The sequence below is a fragment of the Caretta caretta genome, chromosome 6, assembly GCF_965140235.1.
Source record: "Caretta caretta isolate rCarCar2 chromosome 6, rCarCar1.hap1, whole genome shotgun sequence".
In the NCBI taxonomy this organism is placed as follows: domain Eukaryota; kingdom Metazoa; phylum Chordata; order Testudines; family Cheloniidae; genus Caretta; species Caretta caretta.
This window is the reverse complement of record NC_134211.1, coordinates 18,895,884-18,923,858: the sequence shown is the minus strand read 5'-3', so window position 1 is coordinate 18,923,858 and position 27,975 is coordinate 18,895,884. Positions and strand designations below refer to the sequence as shown.

The following is a 27,975-nucleotide window of genomic DNA, read 5'->3' as shown; positions in this document are numbered from 1 at the left end:
AGCAGAAAGTTGCAATATTGAGGTTGCAAACAATCCTGGGGTGTTTAAAATCCAAACAAAAACCATTTAGTCAAAATATCTATCTATTTCAAAGTGATTATTACTGTTGAGTACTTTATGCTCCAAATTTTGATTTTTTGTTAAAGGGGAGAAAATGGGTCTTACAAAACCAAAAATGAATAAAAATGTCTTCATGATCCAATTTTAAAAACTATAGTGAAGGTGGGTGAGGGGAGTGGGAAGGAACATAGGTATCTGCTTTTTGCTGCAGTCTGACAATATGTTGGCACTTCTCATTTGAAGCAGTCTGAAAAAGACACAGTGAAGTGGGCTTGGAGAGGGATTGTGTAATATCTGTGTGCAGACACCCATGTTCACTTTTTCTGCAGTTTACTAATGGGATTTAAGATATCTTTTGTTTTTGGGATTAATTGCATAAGACCTAAATCTGAGTCATAATATTTTTGTTTAAAGAAGTCTTTCATCTTAAACATCTAGAAAGAATAGCTGGTCCCCTCTTGCATGTAAATGTGTAGGTTAAATAGCTTTCATAAACCCTTGTTGTAATCCAAGAAGGTAGATGTCTGCTTCTGTGTTTTGCTATTATTGTATGTACCTAGGGGGAAAAAGATCTTTGAATGGGACAAAGTCAGTCCCTGAGGAGCTTTCATTTTCTTTTATAATCTGCTTCAGGGCTTTGTTGTTTTTTTAAAAATATATTGATGCAATTTAATTGGGCATGGTTTAAAAATAACTGGCACATTGACAGGTTAAAAACGTAAGCTATGAATCTTTAGCCTCAAACATAAACCACTATTTGCCAACTAATATAAATAATAAGTAATAATTAAGGCATGTGTACTATGGAGATAAGAATTCAGGAACACCTAATCCAAAGACAAAGCTCTGCAACTTGAACAAAGGAACTGAAATCTCTAACTGTATGTAAATAGCTTAGAGGTTATTTTTATAGGGCAGCCACTAGAGGGAGACATATCACAGAAACACTTGGCCAAGTCTGATTCTGTCCATCAGAGTGCAGTGGTACATAACACATCAACTAGTAAGTTGCAGAGGAAAATGCAAGGAATGGGTGAACTGTTGGGTCTTTACCATCTCGAACTTTTGATGTTTGTTTAATCTGTATTAATGGCTTCTTGCCTATTTAATTTTCCCTTGTTACATCAGTTGGTACACTGTTCACTTTGTCCCTGTGGGAAGAGGCCGGTGCATCTGTGACTTGTCAGCTGATTCCTGCTAGGCTTAAAAGAGAGAGGGTTCCTGAGCCCTGGAGGGAAGAGAGACCCAGTGAATCAGAGCTGCCTGGTTCAGTTAAGAAAAGAGGCTTGTGAGAGCTGCTTGACAACCGCGTGAGAGACTCAGGAGAGATTGGTAGGCGAGAGCAGCCAAAGACCAGGAAGTCCCTGAAAGAAACTGTGGGAGGTTCCTGGGGAAGGCAGGAGAGCAGCAGAGGAGCATACATATTAGCTGACGTCTCCACGCTGGAGAGCTGGAGCTAAGAGAATGGTGGGAGGGCTGGAAGGAGTGAGAGATGCTCCCCTGATGAGGATGAACTGCCAGCAGAGAGGCTGTGGGGGGTGGTTTTTTGCTGGGAAGAGCAGAGTTGTACTAGAGCTGAAGACATTGGGGTGACTGTTACGCTAAAAACAGGAGAGGACTGAAGAGCTCACGTTCGGCAGAAGATGCCAGAGCATCGTATGTGTGGAGTTGTGGGACTAGGTGTCGTGTGATTTTAGTGACTACATGCACAGAAAGTGATAAATGGACTTATTTGGGGAATTTTTGTTTTGGACTATTAACACTGTTTTTGTAATAAATTGGCCCCAAGAAGGGGTATGATTGAAGCAAAAGAGCCTGACCTGGAGTTACTGAGGACTCTGAAGGAGGGGAAATTGAGGCAGGGCTGTTTGCCCTCCAGTGGCAGGCTGCAGTAGTCATTCAAGGTGGGGAGCTCTGTGACACACTTCCTTTCCCAGGCTACTGGTAGAGTTGCAGTTGTTTGCCAAATTAAGCTTAGTAGTTGTTTGAATTCTTCTTTTGACACACCCATATCTACATCAGGGATTAGTTCAGTTTAAATATGGTGCTCAGGGGTGTGAATTTTTCACACCCATGAGTGAAGTAGATAGATCTAAATTTTAAGTGTAAACCAAGGCTCTGTCTTCAGTGGTGAAAGAGGTGTGATTTTTCACATCATTATCTATCTTGAAGTAAAATCTTAGTGAAGACAAAGCAAGTTTTATCTTAGTATAGCTGATCATTCATTACCATACCCCCTCATCCCCCCCATCTGACCTAGCTACATTGAGGTAAAACATGATGTTATCTTACTAGTGATCTGTCTTTTAGCAGTGAAGACAGCCTAAAACAGAGGTGGGCAAACTATGTGGCATGTGGGATCGTTCTGCCCCGCCTCTGAACTCCCGGCCGGGGAGGCTAGCCCCCGGCCCCTCCCCTGCAGTGCGACCACCACGCCCCCAGCACTCTGGCCCACCGCTCTTGCTGGGTAGCCTGGGTGGTGTGGCTGGCTCCAGCGGGGCTGCAAGCTCCTGCTGCTCTGAGCAGTATAGTAAGGGGGTGGGGAGCTGGGGGGTTGGATAAGGGGCAGGGGATCCAGGGGGGCAGTCAGGGAGCAGGGGGTGGTTGGGGGGGGGTGGAGGTTTGGGGGGAGGAGTCAGGGGATGGGGAGCAGGGGGGGTTGGATAGGTGTGGGAGTCCTGGGGGGGGCCTGTCGGGGGGCGGGGGTGTGGATAGGGGTCGGGGCACTCAGGGGACAGGGAGTGGGGGGGGTTGGATGGGGGTGGGGTCCTGGGGGGCGTTAGGGGCGGTGGGGGTCCCAGGAGGGGGCGGTCAGGGGACAAGGAGCAAGGGGGTTGGATGGGTCGGTGGTTCTGAGGGGGGCAGTCAGGGGGTGGGAAGTGGGAGGGGAAGGATAGGGGGCGGGCTGCTTGGGGAGGCACAGCCTTCCTTACCCGGCCCTCCATATAGTTTTGCAACCCCGATGTGGCCCTTGGGCCAAAAAGTTTGCCCACCCCTGGGCTAAAAGGAAAAGGATGCGTACAAACCAGAATGATCAGGATGGTGACTGTCATGCATCATCTTCGTCTGCGCTTTTTTAATGTAAAAGTACAAATGCACCTATCTCCAATTCAGCCTTTTCTTTTTCTCTGATAGCGTTTCCCAGCATTATTTTCACATCCTTGTACCACTCCCTTCCAAAATTTGGCTGATTCCCTCCATAGAGATGAGCAATTGACTCATGAGTGAAATAAAATAGGGCTTGTGTACACTATGCATTAATCTGTGCTAGAGGGGTGTAAATTTTAGTATGCACCAGTGTGCTGTTTCTTAATGGGCCTGTGTGGATCCTGCTGACATTCAATGACAGTTCCTTAGTGCGCATTAATGTAGTACGGTTTGAAACGGGACTATATTAAAGCACACTAGGGAACTCGTGCTCATGTGCAACACACTAGTGCGCACTAGAATTTACATCCCTCTAGTGTGGACTAATGCACCATGTAGACAAACCCATAGATAACTAGGCAGTTTAGTAAGCTAGTTTTTGTAGGCATTGCAGAAATAGTGTAGTTGTGAGGAATTGTTTTTGGTGATGGGTAGGTTTTAACCCATTCGGTGCCCTGCTGTTTATATCTTCAGTGAACCTCAGTTTTGGATTATTTTAGCTATACATCCTTGAGTCCTTCTAATGAAGGACTGAAGGGGTTGTCAAGGGGCCAGGAAATTAGAGTGACTAAAATATTTCTTCTTCCATTTGCCACGATAAAGAACATATACCTCATAGTACCATGTGATGTTCGTTTGGAAGACAATTCAGCAGCAAAACAGTCTAATCTCATTCAACCCAAAAAGAAAGAGAGGATGGCTGACGCTTGAAGTAGAATTTAGAAGATCTGGGTTCAATTCTTGGCTGAGCCATAGACTGCATGTGACTGCAAGTTGCTTAATCTCTGTGCCTCACTTCCCTAGATGTAAAATGGGGTAATGATATTTGGTTTCTCTTACACTTTGTCTCTCTGGTCTATTTGATCATAAGTCCTTCAGGGTGGTGACAGTCCCTTACTATGTGTCTATCCAGTGTGTATAACACTGGGCATCTTGGTTTTGATCTCTAGGTGTTACTATAATATAAATGGTAATTGTCAACTCCTATGTAGGTGTCTTGCTCCCTTCTCTGTAAGGGCTTGTCTACACTTGAAATGCTACAGCGGCACAGTTGTAGTACACAGCTGTAGTGCTTCACTGTAAACCCCGTCTATGCTGACAGGAGGGGTTCTCTCATAGGCATAGGTAATCCACCTCCTTGGCAGCTAGGGCCTTGTCTATACTACCGGGGTAAGTCGACCCAAGTTATGTGACTCCAGCTCGGTGAATAACGTAGCTGGGGTCGACGTAGCTCAGGTCGACTTACCGCGGTGTCTTCACTGCACTGCGTTGACGGGAGACGCTCTTCAGTTGATCTCCCTGTTAGTGAAGACAAGCCCTAGGTTGATGGAAGAATTCTTCTATCGGCCTAGCACTGTCTACACACAGACTTAGGTCAGCTTAACTGCTGTAGATTTTTCACACCCCTGAGCAATGTTGCTGGGTCGACCTACCTTTTTAGTGTAGGCCAGGCTGAAGGTTCCTTCCCATGGAATGTCCTGACCTTTGTATCTGTGATTTCAGACACACATCTTCCAGGATGTATGGAAGCTTTGAGTTAAAATTCACTTTCCTTTCATGTGACTAAGCCGGATGGGTGTGTTGAGAGATAACAATGGTAGGCCTGGCTGTTTGTACAGGTGGCGAGGCTGTGGACAGAAAAAAACCTTGTGTGTCTCATAGCAAACCTGAAAGAGAATAATAGACTGTTTCTCTCTCCTCTTTGTGTCTGGAGGAAACTGCAACATCTGAAGTTGAGAAGGGACCCTTTCTAAGCTCTTCCATTTGTCTCCTGCTACTTCTGTGTTTCCTCTACATAAGAGGATTTGACAGCAGTGTGATTATTTCTCTTGTTTATGAAATAAGGAAAAACAGTCAAATTAGGCAAATAATTTGTAAACGAGTCATCTAAAAGGATCAAGAGGTAAATTAAAACATAAAAACAAAACTGGTTAGAAATTGTCCTTTTAAAGCTATAAACTCTTAAAATAACTTTTTAGAGGATTTTGATGGCTATTTTCGTACTTAAAGCTCAAGGCTTAGGTTTACCACAAAATTCTTCACGTTATTCCTCTGTGGCAATTAATTAGACCAACACCATGTTTCCTTCCAGAACACAACAGACAACTTGGCTTAGCTCCTAACTTAAACAGTGCACACACAGCTCGAGTACTGTGCTGTCTGCTGATGTAGTATGCTTACTTGCCATGCTCTGACATGGGATGTGTGAATGGCTTGGGTCATGCTAGATACAAATGGGATGTGTGAGATAGAGACTGGCCTTGTCTTTACTGCCAAAAGAAAAAAAAGAAAAGGGGGGTGGGGGGAAAGGTGTTCTTTACCAGGTGATAACTAATGTAGGTGAGCTGTAATCAGGTGTGATGGGGTGGTCATCCCACACTAGCTCGGAAAGGGTTAATGAGACTCAGAAGGGACCAAGTAACCTGATAGACCCCCAGTGAGGGAGGTTTAGGCTTGATAAGTGATTCCTGATTGAAGATGATCCTAGCTGAGCACAAGTGGGGCTGGTATAAGCCAAGCAGTGAGGGCAGAAGGAGGCTGCAGTGTGGCAGTTTGCAGTCACTCTGGGTTTAGAGTGGGAAAGGAGGAAACACAGGGGAGAGGAGTACCCTAGGATCCTCACCCTATGGGAAGGATTTACCTAGAAGGGTGGTGAAGCAGAAGCCTGTTAGTGGTGGCGTAGGAAAAGACTCAGGGAAACAGCAGCCAGGTTTCCGATGACACAGACCTTGGCTGCTGATTTGAGGGTCCCTGAGCTGGAACCCAGACTAAAGGGTTGGCCCGGGATCCCCTATCAGCCACTGGGGGAAGTGGCATAGCTGTGAGTTAGAGGAATGCTGGGAACTATACCTGGTCAGCCAGTCCAGTGAGACTTTGATACCCTGGAACTGGAAAACTATAATGACCCAGCTGGAGGCTTGACCCATGAAGAGGAAGAACTGCAACTCCTGGAGTGTGTGTGTGTGTGGGGGGGGGACCACGGACAGACGATGTGAATGAGAGGTGGAAGGGGGCGTGACCAGGCAGAGAGATTTCCCAGATGCAGCCACAAGGAGGCACTGCAGTGATGAGTGTAGACTAAGACTCCCAGTAAAAACAGAGCAAAGACAGGGCACTTTAGTTGTACAATAAAGAAAAGGAGTACTTGTGGCACCTTAGAGACTAACAAATCAAATAAATTTGTTAGTGTCTAAGGTGCCACAAATACTCCTTTTCTTTTTGTGAATACAGACTAACACAGCTGCTACTCTGAAACCTTTAGTTGTACCGTGAGGTAAACTCTCCAAGGTCAGCCCTATACCTTAGCCTGGGGTTGACCCCAGAGAATTTACACCATGGTGAAACTAAAGTGTCTTGTCTTCACTCTGTTTTTATCTGGTGACAGCTCACACGCATTAGTTATCACAAGGTAGAGAACACACCTTTTTTAGCATGTAGACAAGGCTAGAGGTACCAGCAGGGTCACCCTTGTGAGAAGGCAAGTCCACCCAACCCCCAGCTATTAGGGAATTGAAGGGTGATGTTCATACAGTTTACCAAGGGGAGGAAGGATAGTCTGATAGTTAACAGAGTAGCAGCCGTGTTAGTCTGTATTCGCAAAAAGAAAAGGAGTACTTGTGGCACCTTAGAGACTAACAAATTTGTACTCCTTTTCTTATAGTTAAGATACTGGGCTGAGACCCAGAAGAGCAGGGATCAATTCACAACTCTGCTACAACCTCCCTGTGTGACCTTGGACAAATAATTTAATCTTGGTGCCCCAGTTCTCCATCTGCAAAATAGAGATACTTCCTTTGTCTTGTCTTTAAATTGTACACTCTTTCGGGTAGGGACTGTCTCTTACGATGTATGTGTACAGTGTCTAGCACAATGAGGCTGTGATGTCAGTTTGGGCCTCTAGGCATTAATGTAACACAGGATGATGCTAACAGGCTCCAGGATTCATAATTGGGTGTCCAATAAATCTGCTGATTCTCCTCCTGTTGTTTGTACCTGTTGGCTGCTGGGAGGTGTTTCTCTTCCTTTTCTCCAAACCAAGCTTCATATCCTCTTGGCTGCTGCAAATGGGTATTCTCTGATACCCTGTCCCTTCCCCAGTCTATGTTGTTTTGCGTTCCTTTGTTTGCCTCTGCTGGAGTTTACCGTTTTGCCCAGCATCCATATAAAATAAACCCATGTTGCAGTATAGTGTCTGAGTAGCAGCAATGAAACTGGACTTTTGTCACTTTCATGTGGTTTCTGCTTGTGAGAGCTATGAACTGCAGCAGAGGCAGGCAGTGGTGTAGAGCTGGTTGAAATGTTTTGTTGGAAAACTTTTTTCCAAATTAAAAATTGCATTTGTATAACACAAATTTTCAGGGAAATGTTTTATTCAAAACTTCCTGGTTTTTTTTCTTTTTTTGAAACCAAAGAGTTTCCATGACAAAATTTAGTTGTCATCCCCCGTCCCCTCCACCCCAAACTTTGTGAGAAAATATTTACCATTTTCTGACCATGCTTGAGATAACTGTGATTTCTATGCTGTAGATCTCTAGTCTGGAATGAATATATATATATATATATATATATATATATGCAGTCTCCAGAGGACAGTGCTGTATTAATTCATATTAGGAAGATTGCCTTTGCAAGCAGAAAGGCTAGAGACTTAATTTTTTAAAGTGAAAGGCTTTATTTTTGCAAGTGTTGAGATCTTGGGCTTGTGAGTGTTTCCCCAGGTATTCCAGGAAAGCTTCCTGGTTGCTGCTAGTGAATGGATTTTTTCCAAGCTACTTCATGGATTGGGTTTGATAAGAACCCCCAGACATTCAGGTGCTTGTCCAAAACTTTTTGGCCTAGAAGACTGAGATGGAAATCTCACGAGAACTGTATTTTCCGTGAGATGTCTGGTATTCCCTGATTTCAAGATGACCAGAAATACTATTGAAGTAGCCTTTGGATGATATTGCATTTGGGCCCAGTCAAAACAGTGCAAGGCAAATTAAAAAATAATGTAAAGAAATGCTTGGAAATTGTCTCAGGCCTGGTCTCTGTTGAAAAGCTAGGTCGACCTAGCTACATCGATCATGGTGTGAATAGTTCTCACCCTTGACAGACATAGTTATGCTGACCCGACCCCCGGGTGTAGACAGTCTCTCGGGGAGGTAGATTACTGTAACTGATGGGAGACTCCCTCCTATTGGTGTAGGCAGTGTCTACATTGAAGCACTACAGCTGTGCCACTGTAGCATTTCAAGTGTAGACAAGCCCTCAGATATTGGTACACAAGAGCGCTGGTAGAATGTACTTTGGTGTATTATTTCTCCCTCCCCTTCATGCCCATTAGAATGTCAACACTGCAAAGAATGCTGATGGCTTATCCTGCTACACAAAGGCTGCAGTAGAAAACTGCAGGTGAAGGAGTTAATCAAACTTCTTGAACACCCAAAGATTTGTATTGTGTTTTGGGCCAAGATTCAGGTAATTTCTTATTTAATACATGACTAGACTACATTTTTAACAGTAAGGATAATTAAACATTGGATCAGTTTGCCAAGGGTCATGGTGAATTGTCTATCAGTATCAGTTTTTAAATCAAGACTGAATATTGTTCTAAAAATATGCTCCAGGTATTATTTTGGGGGAAGTTCTATGGCCTGTGTTATACAGACTTACATGATCACAGTGGTCCCTTTTGGCCTTGGAATATATGAATCTAGACTAAACTGTGCAGCGTTCTTTTGTATGAGTTTCAGATACCAACTGTACGTGAAGGTAGCAAAATAATTTTCTATTCTTCTATTCCATTTTTTAAAACTTATTTATTCTTTTTGGTTTGGCAGATTGCTCCTCAGTGATAAAGGTTCCCGACTTTTAATGTGTAGAACAGTTATTCTACAACTATAGGTACATTTGGCTTGCAAAATTTCTTTAGGCCTTTAGCAAATAGAAGCTTGAAAATGGTATGCTTGTTTCTGATCTGCATTGTTTCCAGTTCCAGATGTTCTGTTCTGTTCTGCTGACTCCAGAGGGGGAGACTGAATTTTAGAAAAGCTGGGAAGATGCTTTCTCCTTACATCTGTATTAAATGTATGAAGTCTGGTCCTGAAAATCAAATGCTTCTGTGAAATGCAGAGAGAGCTGCTCAGAAAGAGAATTGGTTAGGCCAGAATTCTCTTATCTGATGGCAACCGTTATGCATTGGGACACAGTTCTGCATCTTTTCGTTTCATGTTTTATTATAATGATGCGTTTTCCAAGATAGCGGTGTCTTATTAGAAAAGAACCCCCCATGTCAAACTGTCCAGAGAGGTCTGTTACCTGCACAACTTGTATGCCGTGCACAAGTACTTTCGCAAAAAGGGGGCCAAAGGAGTCCTGTGGTACAAAATCAGAGTTACAACTTGTGGTTTTACACAAGGCTTGTGACTCCATTTCAATCAGTTTTATTTTTTGTCAGCTATAACTTCTTAAAACTATTTCTGTTACAGGATTCAAATATAAACAATAGATAAATCTGGCAACACTGACTAATAGTGTCCCTTTTCAAGTCTTCATTTCGTTGATAGTTTGTTTTTGGGGGGGAATTGGAGCAGAGAATTCAATTTAACCTGGTCTATAACACCAGTAGTATAAATAAAAGCATGATATTATTTAATTTCTCCCCTCTAACATAGCAAATTAATACAATAATCTATTCCCAGCTTTGTGAACTTCGCCTCCTTGTTGGAGATACTTCTGCTTTAGCCAAGAACATTGATTAAACTAAATTAATTCCTTATGGTTCTTTTTTCTCTCTGAGGTCAGCAGTGTTTGTCCTGCTGGAACTACATGAAGGGAGATTCTCCACTCTTTTTATTGTTATTGTTCCATAAATCCAACTGTTTCTTTGCACATTTTAGAGGCAAAGAGACCTGAGGCTTCTGTGATAGTTCTGCTCACTCTGTGCTGGTGAATCCACACTTGTTTTGAACAAATGTTAGAGGCATGTTCATGATTCCAGCATTTTTTCTTTGCATTGCTGATTTGTTAATCAGAGGGCTGTTTGTAATCTGAATAAAAAATAACAATATCAACTGATTTCCGGTTAAGCTGGTCATAGTGTGTTTCAAATTGCGTAGGACAGACAAGTTCTCCACAGTTCACTGGGGAAGAGTTCATAGGCATGGCAAGAACCATCGGATGTGCCCCCAAGAAGTCTTAGAGCCCCACAGAGAGAGTGTACCCCAGTGTAGACACAGCAACACAAGTGTTGTTTCAGTGTGGCTGCTCCCTCTTGAGCTAGGCTAACTCAAGTGTAGATAACCCTGCAGTGAAGACATAGTTTTAGGCTATGTCTACACTGCCCTCATTTTGAATAGCAGTGCGCACCAAAGCACTGAGCTGTAACTCCCCTACGTAGATGCTGTCTGTGGGTGCAAACTAAGAGGTTTGTAGTTTGCATTAATACTGTCTCGTGGGACTATGTTAATACCTGGGAAAGAATTTTCTGTAGTATCTGGCTGATGAATCTTGCCCATATGCTCAGGGTTTAGCTGATCGCCATATTTGGGGTCGGGAAGGAATTTTCCTCCAGGGCAGATTGGAAGGCCCTGGAGGTTTTTCGCCTTCCTCTGTAGCATGGGGCACGGGTCACTTGCTGGAGGATTCTCTGCTCCTTGAGGTCTTCAAACTACAATTTGAGGACTTCAATAGCACAGATATAGATGTGAGGTCTTTTTTAGGAGTGGTGGGTGAAATTCTGTGGCCTGCATTGTGCAGGAGGTCAGACTAGATGATCATAATGGTCCCTTCTGGCCTAAATATCTATGAATCTATGAATACGAACTAGGAACCCTTTCATGCCCACAGCGTCCACACGGGAGTTACGGTGCAGCGCTTCGATGTGTGCTGCTGTCCATACCACCATAGTGCAAACTGTGGGATAGTGTAGGCAAGCCCTTAGTATTTTAGGGGACGGAGGTGTGCATGGCCTACTGCCACTTCTTCTTTCCACAAAACTATTAAGGCTCATTCCAAACTCTCTGGACTGAAAGTGGGCTTGGATCTGCTCTTCCAGGGTGCAAAAACGGCTCTGCTCGTTGCAAACCGGCCATGCCAGGTACCAGAAGAGAAGGCTGTATAAAGTATGAATACTGTGTGAGCAGAAGAAACATTCAAAGAGTTGTCTGTGCTCTTATTGAATATTGTCTGTGCTCTTACAGAATATTGAATACAGAGACAATTCCAGAAAATTGTTTGTCTCCTCTAAGACTCCAGCATAAGGAAAGGCTCTCCTAATTGCAGTCCGTGTAGGTAATAAGGAGTAGAATGCAGATTGTATGTACTGTCTATGTATTACCTTGAACTAAAAGTTGGAGCTTATGGGGGAAAAAAAATAGTTGGGATCCAATCCTGAAATGTCTCCTTTACTTTCTTTGAAGGGCATTTGGCTCTAAGTGCCTAGTTAAAACAAAACCAAATTCAGTAATCATCAGTGTTGGCGGTGAGGGTTGGGGGAGGGAGAGGAAGAAGAAAGAACTTTGGGAGAATTGTGGGAGAACTTGTCTGTCCTGTATCATTTGAAACACACGATGAATAGCTTAGCCAGAAATCAATCGGTAAAGTTACGTAGGGAGATAGTAAAAAAAATAAAATAAAATAAAAATGTGCCCAGATGCACCTGTAGCTGCTTCCACAGGTGATTGTTTACTAGCAAGTCTACTCCCACAGCTTTGTTGCTACATCACTGGACCCAATCCCACAAGGTATTAAGCAGCCTCATCTCAGTAAATTCAGTGCAAATTGAGGGTTCTCTGCACATTGCAGAATGAGGCCCAGAGTATAGTGTATAAACAAGGAAGAAACCCAGATGTACACACAGCATGAGAATTTTGAGTGCTGCTAAAAATGCAAAGGGAGGTGGTTGGACTTGGTTATCACTTTTTGGGAGAGATAGAGAGATGCAACTGGCAGGAAAGGTAACCTGAGGCAGCGTGATCCAGTGGACAGCACTCTGGACTGGGACTTGGGAGACTTGAGTTCATTTCTTGATGCTGCCACGGACCTGCTATATGTTACCTTGGGCATGTCACCTCACCTCTGTATGCCTCTCTTTTTCCTCTCACCCTTTGTCTTGTCTTTTTAGATAGTAAGCTCTTCAGGGCAGGGATTCTCTCATATGTGCATATACAGTGCATCGTGCAACAGGGCTCTGATCTTGTTGGGGCCTCTAGGTGCTATTGTAATGAAGAATAAAGTTGTCTGAATGTTTTTTCTAAGGACGTTGCCACAAAGGGGAATAAAACCAGTATAAAACAAGCTATGGAAAAAGAGATGATCTGCTGTCCTCCGTGACGATTTAAAACTGCAAAAGGAGAGAAGTTAAAGGGATGCCATAGCCCCTGAGGCACTGCTTTATGTGGTCCTCTAACAAACAGTATTCCAGTGCCCAGAACAGGCTGTGCAAATTGTTGCATTCTAGCCACCTTGGTAGGAAATATATTTTCCTTGTGTTACACAACACTGTCTTGATATAGTATCTCTCATGAAAGACACAGAGTACTGCAGGTTTTCAGGGCCAGGCTGTTGAGGGCAAAGTGCTGTAGCGGGAATGTCAAGGATGTCTTTGTCTCAAATGGTGAGTGAGGTAATGTCTCAAATGTATTGTTGTGTATTACACTATAGTGCTTGATATGCCACAGAAAATGCAGAGGTGCTCCTGTTGTTCAAACCTGTCTTTCATTTAAATCTTTTTTTAAGACATGTTAGTGAGCAACCCTGGCCCTTCTGAAGCCATACCCTTAAATGGTCTCCATCTAGTCCTTGTAGCTAAATGCCTTTGCCATCTGTAATTGCCCAGATGATGTGGTCTTCTCTGAGATGTACTGAAAAGTGTGGAACCAAAACATAGCCCCTGGAAACGTATGAGCTGGTTCCATAGCAACGTGGTGGCTTTGTGGAGTCCCATTCAAACAAAGGGGAATTTAAAGAAACAGACTGCCTCCTTCAATGAATGCAACTTGACATTAACTTGACTGTATGGATAAGTTTAACTGTGTCACACGTTCTGGACCAATGGCTTCCAAGAAGCAGTTAAAATTACATATGATGGGTATGTCTATACTACAGTTAAAAACCAAGGCTGGCCAGTGCCAGCTGACTCAAGCTTGCAAGGCTTGGGTTAAGGGGATGTTTAACTGTGGTGTAGACGTTCATCCTTGGTCTGTAGCCCGAGCTCTGGGGACCCTCCTGCCACGCAGTTTCCTAGAGCCTGGACTCCGGCCTGATCCTGAATGTTTACACTGCAGTTAAACAGCCCCTTAGCCTGAGCTCCACGAGCCCTGAGTCAGCTGACATGGGCCAGCCACAAATGTCTAATTGTAGTGTAGACATACCCAGTATGTCCATCCACCTGCTGCCACTTCAAGTGGGCTCTCTAAATTAGCTGTAAGAATGATACAGTCACAGGTAGCCAGGTGGCTACCTAATGACTGTATACTGGAGGGAGGCTCCTATGTGGTGGTCATAACTGTATGTGGAATAGCCTATAGTCTAGATATATCTCTTTTGAGACTATGGTTATCTGTATAGGGCAGTGACCTCCCACATTGGAATGAGCCAGTCTTAATTTATGGGAGGGAGGGATTTGGCAGCTAGTGATGAATCTTATCGTAACCCATACTTCAGCAGTGTGGCTCTGTCCTCCTTAGGGGCTAGCTAGACCAGACATGGATGTTTGTTTCTGTGGTTGCCTCCAAGCTAATTGTACCTTGTCATTTATCTCAAGCAGTGGAGGCTCATACCTTTATATCGAGAGATCCTGTGTTTGGTCCCTGCACTGACCTGAATAAACCATGTCTTTATACCAGGAATGTGTGGAGCTACAGTAGCACTTCAGGCTGCTGCTGGCTCCTTAGATGCACAATACATTTGCATAATACATGCATGTATATTGGAGGACAGAAACAGACTCTTGGGATCCGAATGATGATCCCATCAGGATTTTAAAAGCTTCAGCATGGAACTGGAAATTTGCCAGCTGGCGGCTGAGAGCAAATTAAAGATCAAACCCCGCTCTGTGGTGGACAAATCAGTGTTGAATAGGAATAATTTTTTGATGGAGACTTGAGATCAAAATTGGTGTTTTACCAGTGTTCAAGGTACTTTTTCTTTCTGTCATTATTGGTAACAGTGCCAAGCTCCCTCCTAGATAGCTGTCTGCATCTGAACTGGCAACTCACTACTAGGAGGCAGTGTGGCTTAGTGTACTACACACAGCAATGCAGTGCACGTAAAGGACTTCTGCTTTTTAGTGCCAGGACTGGAGGTCTCCCTCATGATTTAAGCTGGGGTTTTCATAGATTCATAGATTCCAAGGCCATAAGGAACCATTGTGATCATCTAGTTTGACTTCCTGTATAACACAGGCCATAAATCTTCCTCAAAATAATTCCCAGAGCATCTTTTTTAGAAAAAGTCCAATCTTGATTTAAAAATGGGTCAGTGATGAAGAATCCATCATGACCCTTGGTAATTTGTTCCAGTGGTTAAATACTCTCACTGTTAAACATTTACACCTTTTAAGAGGAGCCTAAGCGGTTGGGTGCCCAAATACCATTAACATTCAATGGAAGTTGGATGCCTAAAAACTCCCTTTGACTCCTTTGAAGATCCTAGCCATAGTTAACTCAGCACTTAACACTCAGATTTCCAAAAGTGGCTGCTGATTTGTGAGGTTGCTCATTTCTTGGGTATTCAGCTTGAGATTTCTGGAACCTGATTTTCAGAATCTGAGGGCATGTCTACACTTACCATGGATTGACACTGCGGCAATCAATCCACCAGAGGTTGATTTAGTGGGTCTAGTAAAGACCCGGTAAATCAACCATGTCGCTCTTCCGTTGGCTCTGGTACTCCACCGGAACGAGAATCATAAGGCAAGTCAATGGGAGAGTTTCTTCCGTCGACCCAGCACATTGTAGACATGCAATAAGTCGACCTAAGTTACATCGACTCCAGCTACGTTATTCATGTAGCTGGGGTTGTGTAACTTAGGTTGACTTAACCCCGTTGTGTAGCCCTGCTTTGAGTGTGCTCAGCACTTCTGAACGTCGGACAACAGTGGGTCTCAAATCAGAGACCCAAAATTGGTAACCATTTTTGGAGATGTTGGTCTACACCTTTGTTGTTGTTTCATCTCTCAGGTGGGAGTAATAAGCTTTACTGGGCAATAGGTAGCTTAAGTGCTAACATTCACCACAGTTTGCTCATAGTTCTTGGGTAAATAAGTCCTACTGTCCCCTCCAATCCCCCTGCAGGTCTCAAATTTATTTATACAACAATTGTGCCTTGCAGGAAATTTTCTTTGAAATTGGCAATTATTCATGGATCCTAGTACAAACAGCTGGGCTCTTGGAGAAGGAGGCTGGTGGCGACTTTTATATATTGCCCTGTCAATAACATGAATCAGTTAGGGGTACCCCAAAGCATAACTTTAACTCTCCGTAAAATGCTCATGTGAAAGGCACACATTTTTGAACTGGGGAGAAAAAAATGAGCGGAGCAGTGAGTTGAGACTGGATAGGTCCCGTTGTATGTCTAGTATGAGCTGGGCTAGACTGGCATCATGTTGCAGTTCTCACAACTGATGAGGTACACAGGTTGCACAATGCAGAAACCAAGAATTGCCAAGAGCCAATAGTTTTGCAATAACTTCTAGGAGTTTTCTCTATTTATTAAAATGTACCAGACGTGGATGGCTTTATTCCCCAAGGACTTTCTTTCCTTGAAATGAAACTGAAAATGGACGGGAAGGGTTGTCTAGTCTCACTGTAGTGCCACGTAAGTGCCTCTGAATTCTGTGCTGAAATGCTGTTTTTTGTAATGTCATAAAGCAGCAGTTCTCAAAATGTGATCCGTGGTTGCTTACTTGCTTGGTGGTCTGTGGAGAGTTGGCTGGTCACATGGTATTGGCTCTCCTTTTTTTCCAGCTGTTAAACTGTATTATATGATAACTATACATATTATACTTTCCTAATGTAAGCAGTTTGTTTTAGCGACACGGATATTAATGAGCTCACAAAGGAGAAGGAAGGTGATCCATGCAGTTGTGAACTTGGTGGGGTCGTGGGGACTGTTCATAAGATGCTGTCTCTTAGATGCTCTATATTAATATGTCGTCCACCAGTGATCAAGTTGGAGGAGTCTTGTTTTAAAGCAGTGCTCCACAAATAACTTATCTCTGCTCCATCAGCATGCTATGGGGGCGCTGCCCTTTTCTGCTTCCTGGAAGCACACCATTGATACAGAAGGTGTAATGCGCTGAGTCGAAAGCGTGTCTCTTTCACCAACAGAAATTGGTCCAATAAAAGAGATTACCTCAGCCACCTTGTCTGTGCTAAATCAAGTCAGCTGCCCATCCTCTTTTGATACCGAATGGCCTTTACTTAAAATAGCGAACATAACAGGAGCTGGATGAGACAAGAATAGGTAAATTCACAGAGAACTCTGGTAGTTCCTGTCAGGCTTGAAGAAGCTAAACAAACCCCCAAATTGCATATTTTTTATAAAGCACCTTTGATGGCCCCTTTTGGAACATTCTCTTCAGATAATTGGTTGTTGCAGGGAAATAAACTAATTCAGTCCAATTGAAATGAAATTGTATATAATCAGAGTGCTATATTTTGTTGTAAATAATAACGTTAGCAGTGACAAACTGTAGACTGCCAAGGAAAACCAGGACTCTGAAATAAATCTCTGCTTCTTAAAACCTTATAATTAACACACAAAACACCCCCCAAAAAACCAAACAAAACCAAAACTACTCAAAAACCCCACACAACTCAGAAAATGTAACATGGACTTTTAAAAACATATTGTCCATTTATTAAAAAGCAATATGTAAGGTTAGCTACCGGTTTTACTAATATGTGCTTGTCCCTATAAGTAAGACACATAATGTTTAGGATTACTATTGATAAAGATACTAGATTTGCATAGTCCCGGGGAGGCGGGGAAAGAAGACGAGAATGCCAGACACACAGTCCAAAACCATTACCCACATTACATTCTTAGGACCCACTTTTTAAGCTTACTAAAAAAAAAATGCCACTGTAAATGTTGGTTAAAATTGGAAAGATACATTGAAATTATTCTGGGGTGGCAGTGTGGTCTAGTTCAGTGGTTTTCAACCTTTTTTCATTTGTGGACCCCTAAAATATTTCGAATGGAGGTGTGGATCCCTTTGGAAATCTTGGACATGTCTGTGACCTCACAGGGGTCTGCGGACCGCAGGTTGAAAACCACTGGTTTAGTGGATTGGACTGGGAGCCCTGAGTTCTATTCCCAGTTATGCCACCGACCTGCTGTCCCTTCATATCTCTGCCTCTGTTTCAGCCTCACATCCTTAGTGTTGTATGTTTAGATTGTAGGTTCCTTTGGGCATGGACTGTTCTCTCTCTCTCTCCCCATAGAGTGCCCAGCACAGTGGTGCTCTGATCTTGGTTGGGCGTCTAGGCGCTGCTGTAATGCTAGCAACTGGATTGTTTTTATTGAGTGGTTTTAATTAAATTCCGTTCATACAGTGGTATGAAGAAGGAGTTTTTGTGTGTCTGGGCTGGGGGAATGACAACCTTACCTGAACCTGATAACTTTTATAAGGCTTTCAGTAATGCCAACCCCACGCATTCAGAAATCATGAGTCAGGCCCGCAAAATCATGAGATTGAAAATATGTTTGGGATTCTTTATCTGTCTTCTGGGTTTTGAACCTTCTGGGTATACTTGAGTAAATGGCATGCTGTACCTGATTATCCTGCAGAACAAGACACCTCCGATAACCTCTGCAGGATTATAATGTAGTCATCTTACTCTTTTGTGAGGCCAAGTCACAGTCTTGCTCTCTGTATTACTGGGGATTGCTTTAGTAAATTGTAGTAGATTGCTTTAGGGCTAGCTCATAATAAAATAGAAAGGCGTCTTGAATTTTTAGTAAGTTTTGTCCTGGTGACTACAGCCTAGGCGTAGTGCAGTCAGGTACTGGTGTGATATGTATTTTCCCCTCGTCCCCCTCAATATGCCTCTGGCAGAGCACCACATCCACAGCCCTTCTTGTGGCCCTTGGCATCTTTTGAACAGTCCCTTTATAATAATGCCTGACTGTGCAAAGGTTTCTGCAACAGGCACAAATGTTTGTGAAGAACTAACACAACCAACCTCCCCTTTGGCAACTAAACTAGATTTTGACCTCTGGTATTTGGACGTGGGAAAGTTAACCTAGGAATACAGGTTGGAATTTTCACAAGCGTGTTAAGGGGAGTTAGGTACCCAAATCCCTTAGGCTTCTTGGAAATTCCAACCTTAAAGGCCCTGCAGTGAATTGCTCCTCTTACATTACAAGCCAAGCCAGGTGTCCTTTTAAGTTAATGTAAAAAAAAAAAAAAAGTCAATTACTCATATTTATAATTAAAGCTGCCTGAGCATTCTTTGGTAGAGGTGGTAGGTGCCTGCCTGCACGCAAACAGGCTCCTTTTTATTCTATCCTGTTGGCAAATGTATCACTAATTTTCAAGCTGTCTCTAGTATTCAGCAATATGATCCTCACTGAAATACTTAGTGTGTATAAATAAAGGTGCCGCTAAAAATATTTCATATTTTGGGCTACTAGCGTGGATTGGATTACTTTGCACTGGTTTGTGCTTTGTGTAACCATGTAAACAGTTTAAAATATAGGTTGTAAAAAAAAAAAAAAAGTGAAATTTAAAGAACAATTCCCCTGACATCTGTTACAAATTCTATATATAAATACTGGGTATTCTTACAAGGTTTAAAATACCGTCGTCTTCTCCCTCTGAATTTCCAACATTGATTCCATCTAAAATCTAGTGAATGTGTAAATGAATCCTTCTTGGTTGGCAGCCCAGACATTTCCTTTCACAGTTTGGAGAGGGAAATTAGTAACAAATGCTGCTAGAGGAGGAGGAGAAAATATATTCTTTTTAAACATGCATTTAAAACACCCATTGGAGCACTATTTTTTAATGGCCTATTGTCCACCAGACCCCACCCCTTTAGTCATATAAGGCACTACTGTTAAAGTCAGTAGTAGAACACTATGCTGTACAAGGCACTTTTTCCCTGGAAGATCTTGAAGTGCTTTGTGAACATGCATTAATTAAGCCTCACAGTACCCCTCTGAGGTAATTAGTAGCACCGGGAAGGGTGCATTTGCAACCATGGATTGATTTTTACCAATGTGTATTGGCGTGTGGGGACAGACTGCTAGAGTGATTTGCCCAAATTTACACAAGTGGCAGAGCCAGGATTAGAACCCAGCACTCCAGATTCCCCAACTTTTCTTTTACGCACAAGTACCCACTGCCTCCCTGTTGCAGCAATGAAATTGTATAACTTTGGAACTGTAGTGGGAATTCACCTTTTGAAAATGATTTTGTTTTTTTCAGGGTGAAAGTGATAACCTCCCATTCTTTAGAGGACCATACTTGACAAGTTTATTGTGTATGTTTATTAGAGGAAGATCAGCATTTAATCTTTTGAAGTTGGTCAATGGATTTATGGCTCTCTACAGTAGTAACTGCCAGTAAACAGGGCTGGGATGGAGAACGCAGAGCCTTGGATTTTAAGGAAGGGAAAAATGCTTTTGCTCACTGAATATACTGCAGGCACATTCAAAATGCAAAAGGAAACTTTTGTGTGTATGTGCCGTGCTCCCCTCTTGTCTGCCTCAGTACATGATCATGGGTTCTTCTTGACTGTGCAGGCTGGTTTAGCCAAGCTCTTGAGGATTCTTTTCTCTCTTACCCCAACCCCTTCATTCTTGAGGATATCTTGTCTACTTGGTAATGTGCCTTTCTGATGGCTGACTACTGCTGGGTCCCATGAGCTGAGCCACCCAGGCTGCTAGAAAAAAAGTGGTACTACACAGAAAAAGGACAAAATAAACACCAGGCATGTGGGAATATAAAGTCCTTTATGCAGGCCTTGTCTGAAATCTTTTCAAGGGCTGTGTGGGGAAAGGGCTGCAGGCAGGGTGGATTTGATTTAAATCAAATTAATTGATTTAAATCATGATTTAAATCACTTGTCAGGAAGATGCTATTTAATCATGGTTTTCTACATAAAAGTGCATTCTTGTTGGTTGTTACAACCTTAATACGTATTCTTCACAACTCAGAGATAGATGTAGGTTTCATTTTTAGAGGATACATACTATACATTTTTAAACAGTGATTTATTTTGAAAAAATTTCTGATTAGTTTTACAGCTATATCAGAAAATGAATGAATGATTGGTTTGTTATTTCATTTACCAAGGGTAATTGAAACAGATATTTATGAAGTCATTGGGAGGTGAACTATCTCCAATTCAACATGTGAATCATTAGTATTTGGAGGATATTCTTGCCATGCTGTATGAGAAGGAGAACATCACCAGACAGACAATTAAATTGTTTTATTTAACTAAAACAACAACATTAAGTATTCTGGATTTTTTTTCTTCAACAGCAAGCATATAATACGTTATTTTAACAAAACAAGCATATGTCCCGCGCTTCTCACATTTATCTCCAGACTTCTTCTCCTTGTCCAGATGTATTATCTCCCCCCCTGCCCCAAACAATCTTCTATTCATTGAACTTTTTGAAACTTTGCACTTTTAGAGAGAGGTAAGGGATTGACTCTGTGTGCACAAATTTTCAGAAGGACAATAGAGTTGAGGTCAGTTATTTCTCACCTCTATATATTATTTATTTATTTAAAAACATTTTTGCTGTTAACAAGCATGTTACCTCTGGAGACACAAATCTACAGTTTTGAGAACTGCAAAACTAAGCATCTCTGACGGTATCTCCTAGACTGAGCACTGAGTCCCATTGGGTAGATAGAAAGACTAACCTAAATAATCTGTACGGAAGCCCCTGGCCCCCCCCCATAAGATTGGTTCCCTAATCCATGAACTATTGGAACTCATTTACAAAACTTTTCTTAAACATTACATGAATATATTCTCATACTATAGAATTAGAATTTATAATCCCTACTCCATGATGAGATATCTTTGAGCTATAATGTATCTTAATTAAAACTATCTTTAGATTGGGTTTTTTCCTCAAAAAGCATTTTATTAAAAAAAATCCATTTTTTTTAAAATTAAATCATTGATTTTTATTCATCCTGGCTGCAGGTTTAAGATATGCATCAGTTTGGAGAAGAGGGAGGAATGCCTTGTGCTGAGATATAACTGACCTCTACAGTCGATTTAGTGGTGTTAGGATCCAATTAACTGCATTGTGGGAGAATAGAGGACCTGTGGGTGCATTTCCCTTTCAGCCACATTTCTGTGTTGAGCAGCTTACAGTTTCTGCATGGTAATATGTGAAAGTTTGGGTTATCACAAGAATTGTACCCAAATTGCTTTGCCTGACACCATAGAGAAATTAACCATGGGGGAACTCCATGAAGTATGCCAGCCTCCTCTTAGGACTCTATCTAATTTTAAGTATAGGAATTAATTCTCTACATAACTTCAAAGTCACATTATTAACAATCATATTTAGTAGCACATATAGGGTTCATTCTGCTAGACACATGACATGGGGGGAGGGGAGAGAGAGAGAGAAGCAACCAGTTTAACCATGAAAGTTATTTATTGCCAGGTAATAACCATAGGGGAGCCAGACAAATAAAGCAGTTATAATATTAAATCTAACTTACATTTCATTATAAAAGTCAGGTTCAGAAAACTAACTGATCACACAAGTCAGGGTCAGAAGGCTAGAGAGAAAGAGAGCTGGGTTCTCACCACTCCGTGAAGCTTGACTCGATCAGGGGTCCCAGGTGGTGGTGGTAGCTGAGGGTCCGGAGTGCTGGAGACAGGCAGAGCCCCCAGCACGATCAGTCAGGAGAAGATGAAGTCCCAATGGAACGGATACAGATTTTGGATCCAGGCATCGGAACACTTACTTGAGCATGGGTATGGGGTTTTTGTAGGGAAAGAACAATGGTTCAGGGGAGAACACTAGATTCATTTATGGGTAAACTGATGGCTCAAGGGAGTATACCAAAGGTGTGTTGTTCAGGTTAGACAATAGGAATTGATCATTCCTGGCTATGGGCTGTGTTCCTTTGAGGGAACTCACAATGCAATTAGGCGGCTTCAGTATTTTGGGTATCAATAAAGGATTTATTACTAGAATTGGTCTGATAACTACGGAGCTGGGTGTGTGCAGGCGTGGGTTCATTAACATCTGGAGCAGAGATCCCCCATCATGCAGTGCTTTGCTGGTCCCAGAGTTCAATGCTGTTCTTGCCTTGGAATCTCTGTTCTCCATTCTGTATGCTAATAGAGATGCCTCCCTGTCCCATCTCCAATGCAAATGAGGCTCGGGGAATTTCCTTAATCCTATCACCCTTGTCCGGAGGGGTTTAGGTGTGTCTTCCACTGCCTTTTCATTGCTTTTGTAAGCCTTTCTTCTGATCTGTTTTGGTTCAAGCAGAGGCTGGGTGGGGTGTGTGTGTGTGTGTGTGTGTGTGTGTGGGGTCTTTTGTGAGTCAGACAGGCTGGGTACTGCGCCCTGGTTCCCCAAGAACACATTGCTGACAGGTAACAGTACAGATCTGTATTTTCTGTCTATTTCATGGTATAGCCACACGTGGGTAGATAGTTACATGAAGCCAAGCACATTCTTTTCTTATTAGTGGAAAATATGTTTTGTTTTGTTTTTTTTTAAGTATAATACCTCCTTGTACAAGAAAGTATGGTCGAGAGGTAGCTTTATGATTACATTTATTTCAGAACTGGAATAGGACTTCTGTAATTTTCTGCAGTGTTAGGTTGCTCTCTGTTCAGAATTTATTTGATACAGTGTTTGTGTGTTTCAGTGTTTCAGATTTTTCTATTTGAAAAAGGATCATGAGAGCTCAAGCTACGTACAGATGTTTTAAATATTGCCTATTAAGGAAAAATATGAACTGTTCAAACTTTACTAAAAAGAATACTTTTTTTTTTTTTTTTTGGTAGCTAGACTAAAATGTTGTCACGCCAGTTGGGTGGTAATACATACAACGTATAAACAAACAGTTTGTGCTCTACACTTATCCTGTTAATGTTTATGCTTCTTCCCTTTTCAGAGTATAAATCATTTTTCCATAATAAGCAATTTACAGAGATCAGGAGCATCATTGATCACAAAAGTTTTGTTTACAAGCCAAATGTTACACAGACTATGTTCCTCTGTTGAGAACATGGGACTTGTTAATCATGCAATAACATCCCCATGAAGGAATATTGTATCCTGTTATGTCTAGTTCACTTGAATGTTAGAAGTAATGGAGGGTTTTTTTATGGCCCAAAGGTGAGGCAGAGGACAGAATGATTGAAAAGAATTGGAAATGGGTACAGAGCCCTTGACTTGTAGATTTTAAATCCAGCCCAGGACTGTAGTGAACAAAAACTACTACTTTCTCCTCCTCCACCGTTCCCTGTGTGGGGCTTCTCGCCTCCCCATTTGGCACCAGGAGTGGGGTCCAGCCACCCAGCTCTCCAGAGAAGCGGGGCGGGGGAAGCTGGGCTCTGGGCATGAAATTGACAAGACGGCCAACAGCCGTTGTAAGGAACGCAGTGTGTACACAGACACTGCATCACCCTAACTACAGTGACATAAGCCTTTCGCCTCCCTTGGAGGTGGAGTTATGATATTAGTGTAGTAGGGCACTTACATCAGCAGGAGGAAGGCTGTAGAGTAGACACTGACATAATTAAGTCAACGTAAGCTGCCTTACGTCGACCTAACTGTAGTGTAGACCAGCCCTCAGACAACAAGGACTTGAATGAGCCCTGGAGAGTGAACTGTTCTTTCACTGCTCAAGGTATTTCCTGCAGGTCAGGATTGAGGCATATGGGTGGCATGGTTTGAGGGAAGCTTGTACTGCCACTCTTCATAATGCTTCTGTTCTGTGAGCAAACTGAATTCTTTTTGTTAAAGGAAAAAAAATAGAAGTGCTCCAACAGATCAGTGAAAATATCTTGGATCTCCTGGAAAATAGCTTGTTTTTACTGTTCATGAAGCAGTAAATCGGGTTTCCAGTCTACCTTATCTCTGCTGCTGCTACTGGTTCCTCAGAGTAGGACTTTGACTTTCCAGTGCTTGAAAAGTCTCTCTTTGCTTCTCACCATTTATGTTTTGAACTGCTATGAAATAGTTCCGTGTCAAGACTGTTGTGGCAGTAAATGTGAAACAGTGAACGGCATCTCTGGGACTTCAGTTAAGGTAGTAAGATGATGAGTAGTTATATTTTTCTTCAAGCCTGCTTTTGTTGGCTCATAGAACCACATTAATCCATTAACTAGGTTTTCAGTAAGGTTGGTATTGTCCATTTGGGGGTTTTGCTGTTTAAGATGATCTGATTAACATCCTCCATGTGCTGCTTTCAGGTCACTTAGTCTCACAAATTCAGTACTATCCTCACCTCCTACTACATCAGAGCACTGCCACCATCTTTAGTTGTGATATATAGCCTGATTTAATCACCTCAGGGCCTTGGAATTTGGAGCAACTCATTGCTCTTCTTCTGTCTTTGATTTTATTTGTAAAGTCAGAAGAGTCTCAGCTTTCCCCATCCTGGCAGGATTTCAAACAAAAAATGGATATTGGTTAAAATAAGTGATTTATTTACTATTTTCACCTCAGGAGTTGTTGTTCCTAAATGGATTTCTGCACTTCCTTAATCAAAATCTAAACTGAACAAAACAGACCATTTTGGGGGTGTGATTTTTTTTCCCGTTGTCCCTGTTCTACTAACCTGTGATTTTTCTTTCTGCAAATGGAAACTGAATTAAAAATCCATCTTTATTGTCTTGAAAAAAATAATTTCTGGCTAGTCTCGCCAATCGACTTATATAATTATTAACACAATTGCAAGTTGTTCGTGTTTTTTCCTTGCTGGGTGTTTATAGCCAACACAATGTGGCTGCACTTCAATCAGAAGGAGTTGGGAGCAGAGAAGTGACACATGCTAGAGTCCAGTGATTTAATGTGTATCTGTACACGGTTTACCTGCTGATGCTCGCTGTAGGCTGGAGCCTGTTGAAAGGGAAGGGAAGCTGGGTTAATATCAATACTGATTGGATTAGACATTGTTCAGATCTGATATTTAGTTAAAAGGATGTTGAAGTCTTCTGCTGGTGATTGGGCCTGGGTGACTTCATTGTATTTGTAACAGTCACTCTGTCATCTTCAGTGTGGGGAAAAAGTCCAAATGAATGTCCTAATTCTCCTCTACTTCCACCCAAAACTCACTTTTTGGTAGAGGGTGCATATATATATATTGTTTTTTTAAATCAGTGCATGTGCTTTTTTCATGGCCTCAGTGTTAGGCAGGCTGCATATAGCCACTGCTTATGTAAAGTGACACGCATAACTGGAAAGTTCTCTGCCCTCAGGAGCTTAGTCGGAATAGACTCCTGTACCATCAACCTGTGGGAGCGTTGTTCAGAAGGCTTGATTCTGTGCCATTTAAAATAGACATGCTTTTGAGGACCCAGTGAGTTTCCAGGAATAAAATTTTTTATATTTTAGACCTTTTTTTTCTTTTGGTTTCGGTGACCAACCTGTTGGGCTTTAATGGGTATTTATTTCTAGTTTTCTAAAGGCGAGGGTAAGGTGGAATTTGGCAAGTTTAGAAATGAGATGGAAGCACTACTGGGATTTCATTTCCTAACAAATAAGTCTCCTCAAGCTGTATAAACTTTCTTGAGTTAAATACTTTAGAAGACCGATATTAAATTTTTAGTGAAACAAGCATAGTAACAATTGCCTGTTCCTTGCTACCCAGCCTCACCAAGCAACCAGCTGATTTAAATTTTCCTTATTACTTTCAGAAGTATATACTTCCTCCAAAAAGAAAAATAAAACAGCTTTTTTCCTGACTTTGAAAAAAATTCAAATAGGCTATGCAGAACAAAAAGAAAAATAGCCTGAATCCTTAGGCATGATTTGAGTTCAGCTGAAGTTTAGTTGTAAAACCTATCAACTGAGCTCCATTGCTTGCACACACATACATATGCTGCTGTCACATGTGCTTTATGATCTACCCTTTTCAATGGCATGCACCATGCCATGAATGTAGCTATTAGAGGATTGAGTGTAATTGGAGACCAGGGTTCACAAGAAAAGCATTAGTATGTCACAAAGCTGCCAGCATAGTGAACTGGTAAAATAGAGTATAATCTGATTTCTTTTTAAAGTACAGAAGGAATTGAATCTGAAAGGCAATATCGAGAGCTAACTTTATCATACATTATATACTGTAACAAGAATTGGAAACTGAAGATATTTATAGGACAGGCTTGAAGCCATAGAAGATGAGATAACACATCTGTCCTTGCTGGTCTGTTTTGAGTGTTGTTTCTTGAATTGAGTGGCAAGTTTTTGGATCTCAACTGTGAGTGCATTTAGGAGGCAGAAACATCAGCTGGAATGATGAATGTCTTGTCGGGGAGCCAGCGATTGATTATCATAGACGTCTGGCAGCTGTTGCTTGAGCTTGTGGAATTACTATGGAGGACTCAAGGTGACAAATAGTTTGGTAAATGAAAACAGTTCTGCATTAGATTACAGTAAAGATCTACTGTACCATTGGCAAGCTAAGTAGAAGCAGAATTCTGCTACTCTCAGCAACTGGTGCCCACTTCTGAAATATTAGCATTCCTGTCAACTGGTGATGGTGTTATTGGGCCAGCCCTGTGTGCTCGCTTTACTGCAGTGGACTGCCACACTTATGGAGCCAGTCTGATGACAAGCTTCTGCTTTTTATTTCCCCCAGAAGGGAAGATGATACCCTTAACTCCCTGGGGTATACAGAGAGAAGAGAATCATGCTGCTAACATGAACTGTCTGGTGTGATTGGGAAAGACAGTGTCCTGTAGGAGCCCTGGGACTTGGTCCTCTTCTGGAAGAAGCTGTTAGGCTTAATGCAATGAGCAGGAAATGTACTCTTGCTGGAGAACTGTTATTGTGGTCTAGCAGACAAGCGTGATCCTGGGAAGGGGATTGAAGAGGGTATACAGGACCTCAGAGTCTTGAGGTTAAAGAGGGGGGATGGAGTTTACGTGAGCAAATTTGAAAGAGGTGAATCAGTAATAATAGTTTCTACAAAAACAACAGTGTAAATGAGTGATGGTCACATAAACACCACCCTATACCGGAAACCTACTGACCGCTATACTTACCTACATGCCTGCAGCTTCCATCCAGGACACATCACACGATCCATTGTCTACAGCCAAGCCCTAAGATTTGTTGTTTTTGTGGATACAGACTAACACGGCTACCCCCGATACTTAATAATAGTTTCTGTGTCTCTATGGGCTTCCACGAGAATTAGCAAATTGAATCGTGCAACATCCCTAAGGAGGTAGGTATTGCAAAGGGACTTGCTGAAGGTCACATGCAATCTGGTACAGCCAGCAGCAAAACCCAGATCTCCTGACTGTCCGTTCCCATGGCTTAGAATATAAGACCGTGCTTCTTTAGTGAAAGTTGGAGGGATCCACTGAAGAGATTTCTCACGTCATCTAGTATAGTTAGGGGTATACTTAAATTGTGGAGAAATCCTATAATTTTCACACGATGGTCACAGCATAAAAAGCAAATTTCATGGATGTGTTACACATCCGCTAAATTTGCTACTTATTCTATGACCCGCTCACGAAAAATGTGTGATTTCTCCGCAGAGTTTCTCAAACTAGGGGCCTGGACCCAAAGGGGGGTTGCATGCGTGTTAGGGGGTCC

At 42.2% G+C, this 27,975-nt stretch overlaps 1 protein-coding gene across 2 annotated transcripts in view; it reads left to right on the top strand.

Annotated features, from left to right (window-relative positions):
- The window catches only part of LRP5 (LDL receptor related protein 5), a 250,104-nt gene that overhangs the window by 22,672 nt on the left and 199,457 nt on the right, over positions 1 to 27,975 (top strand). The window lies entirely within an intron of this gene.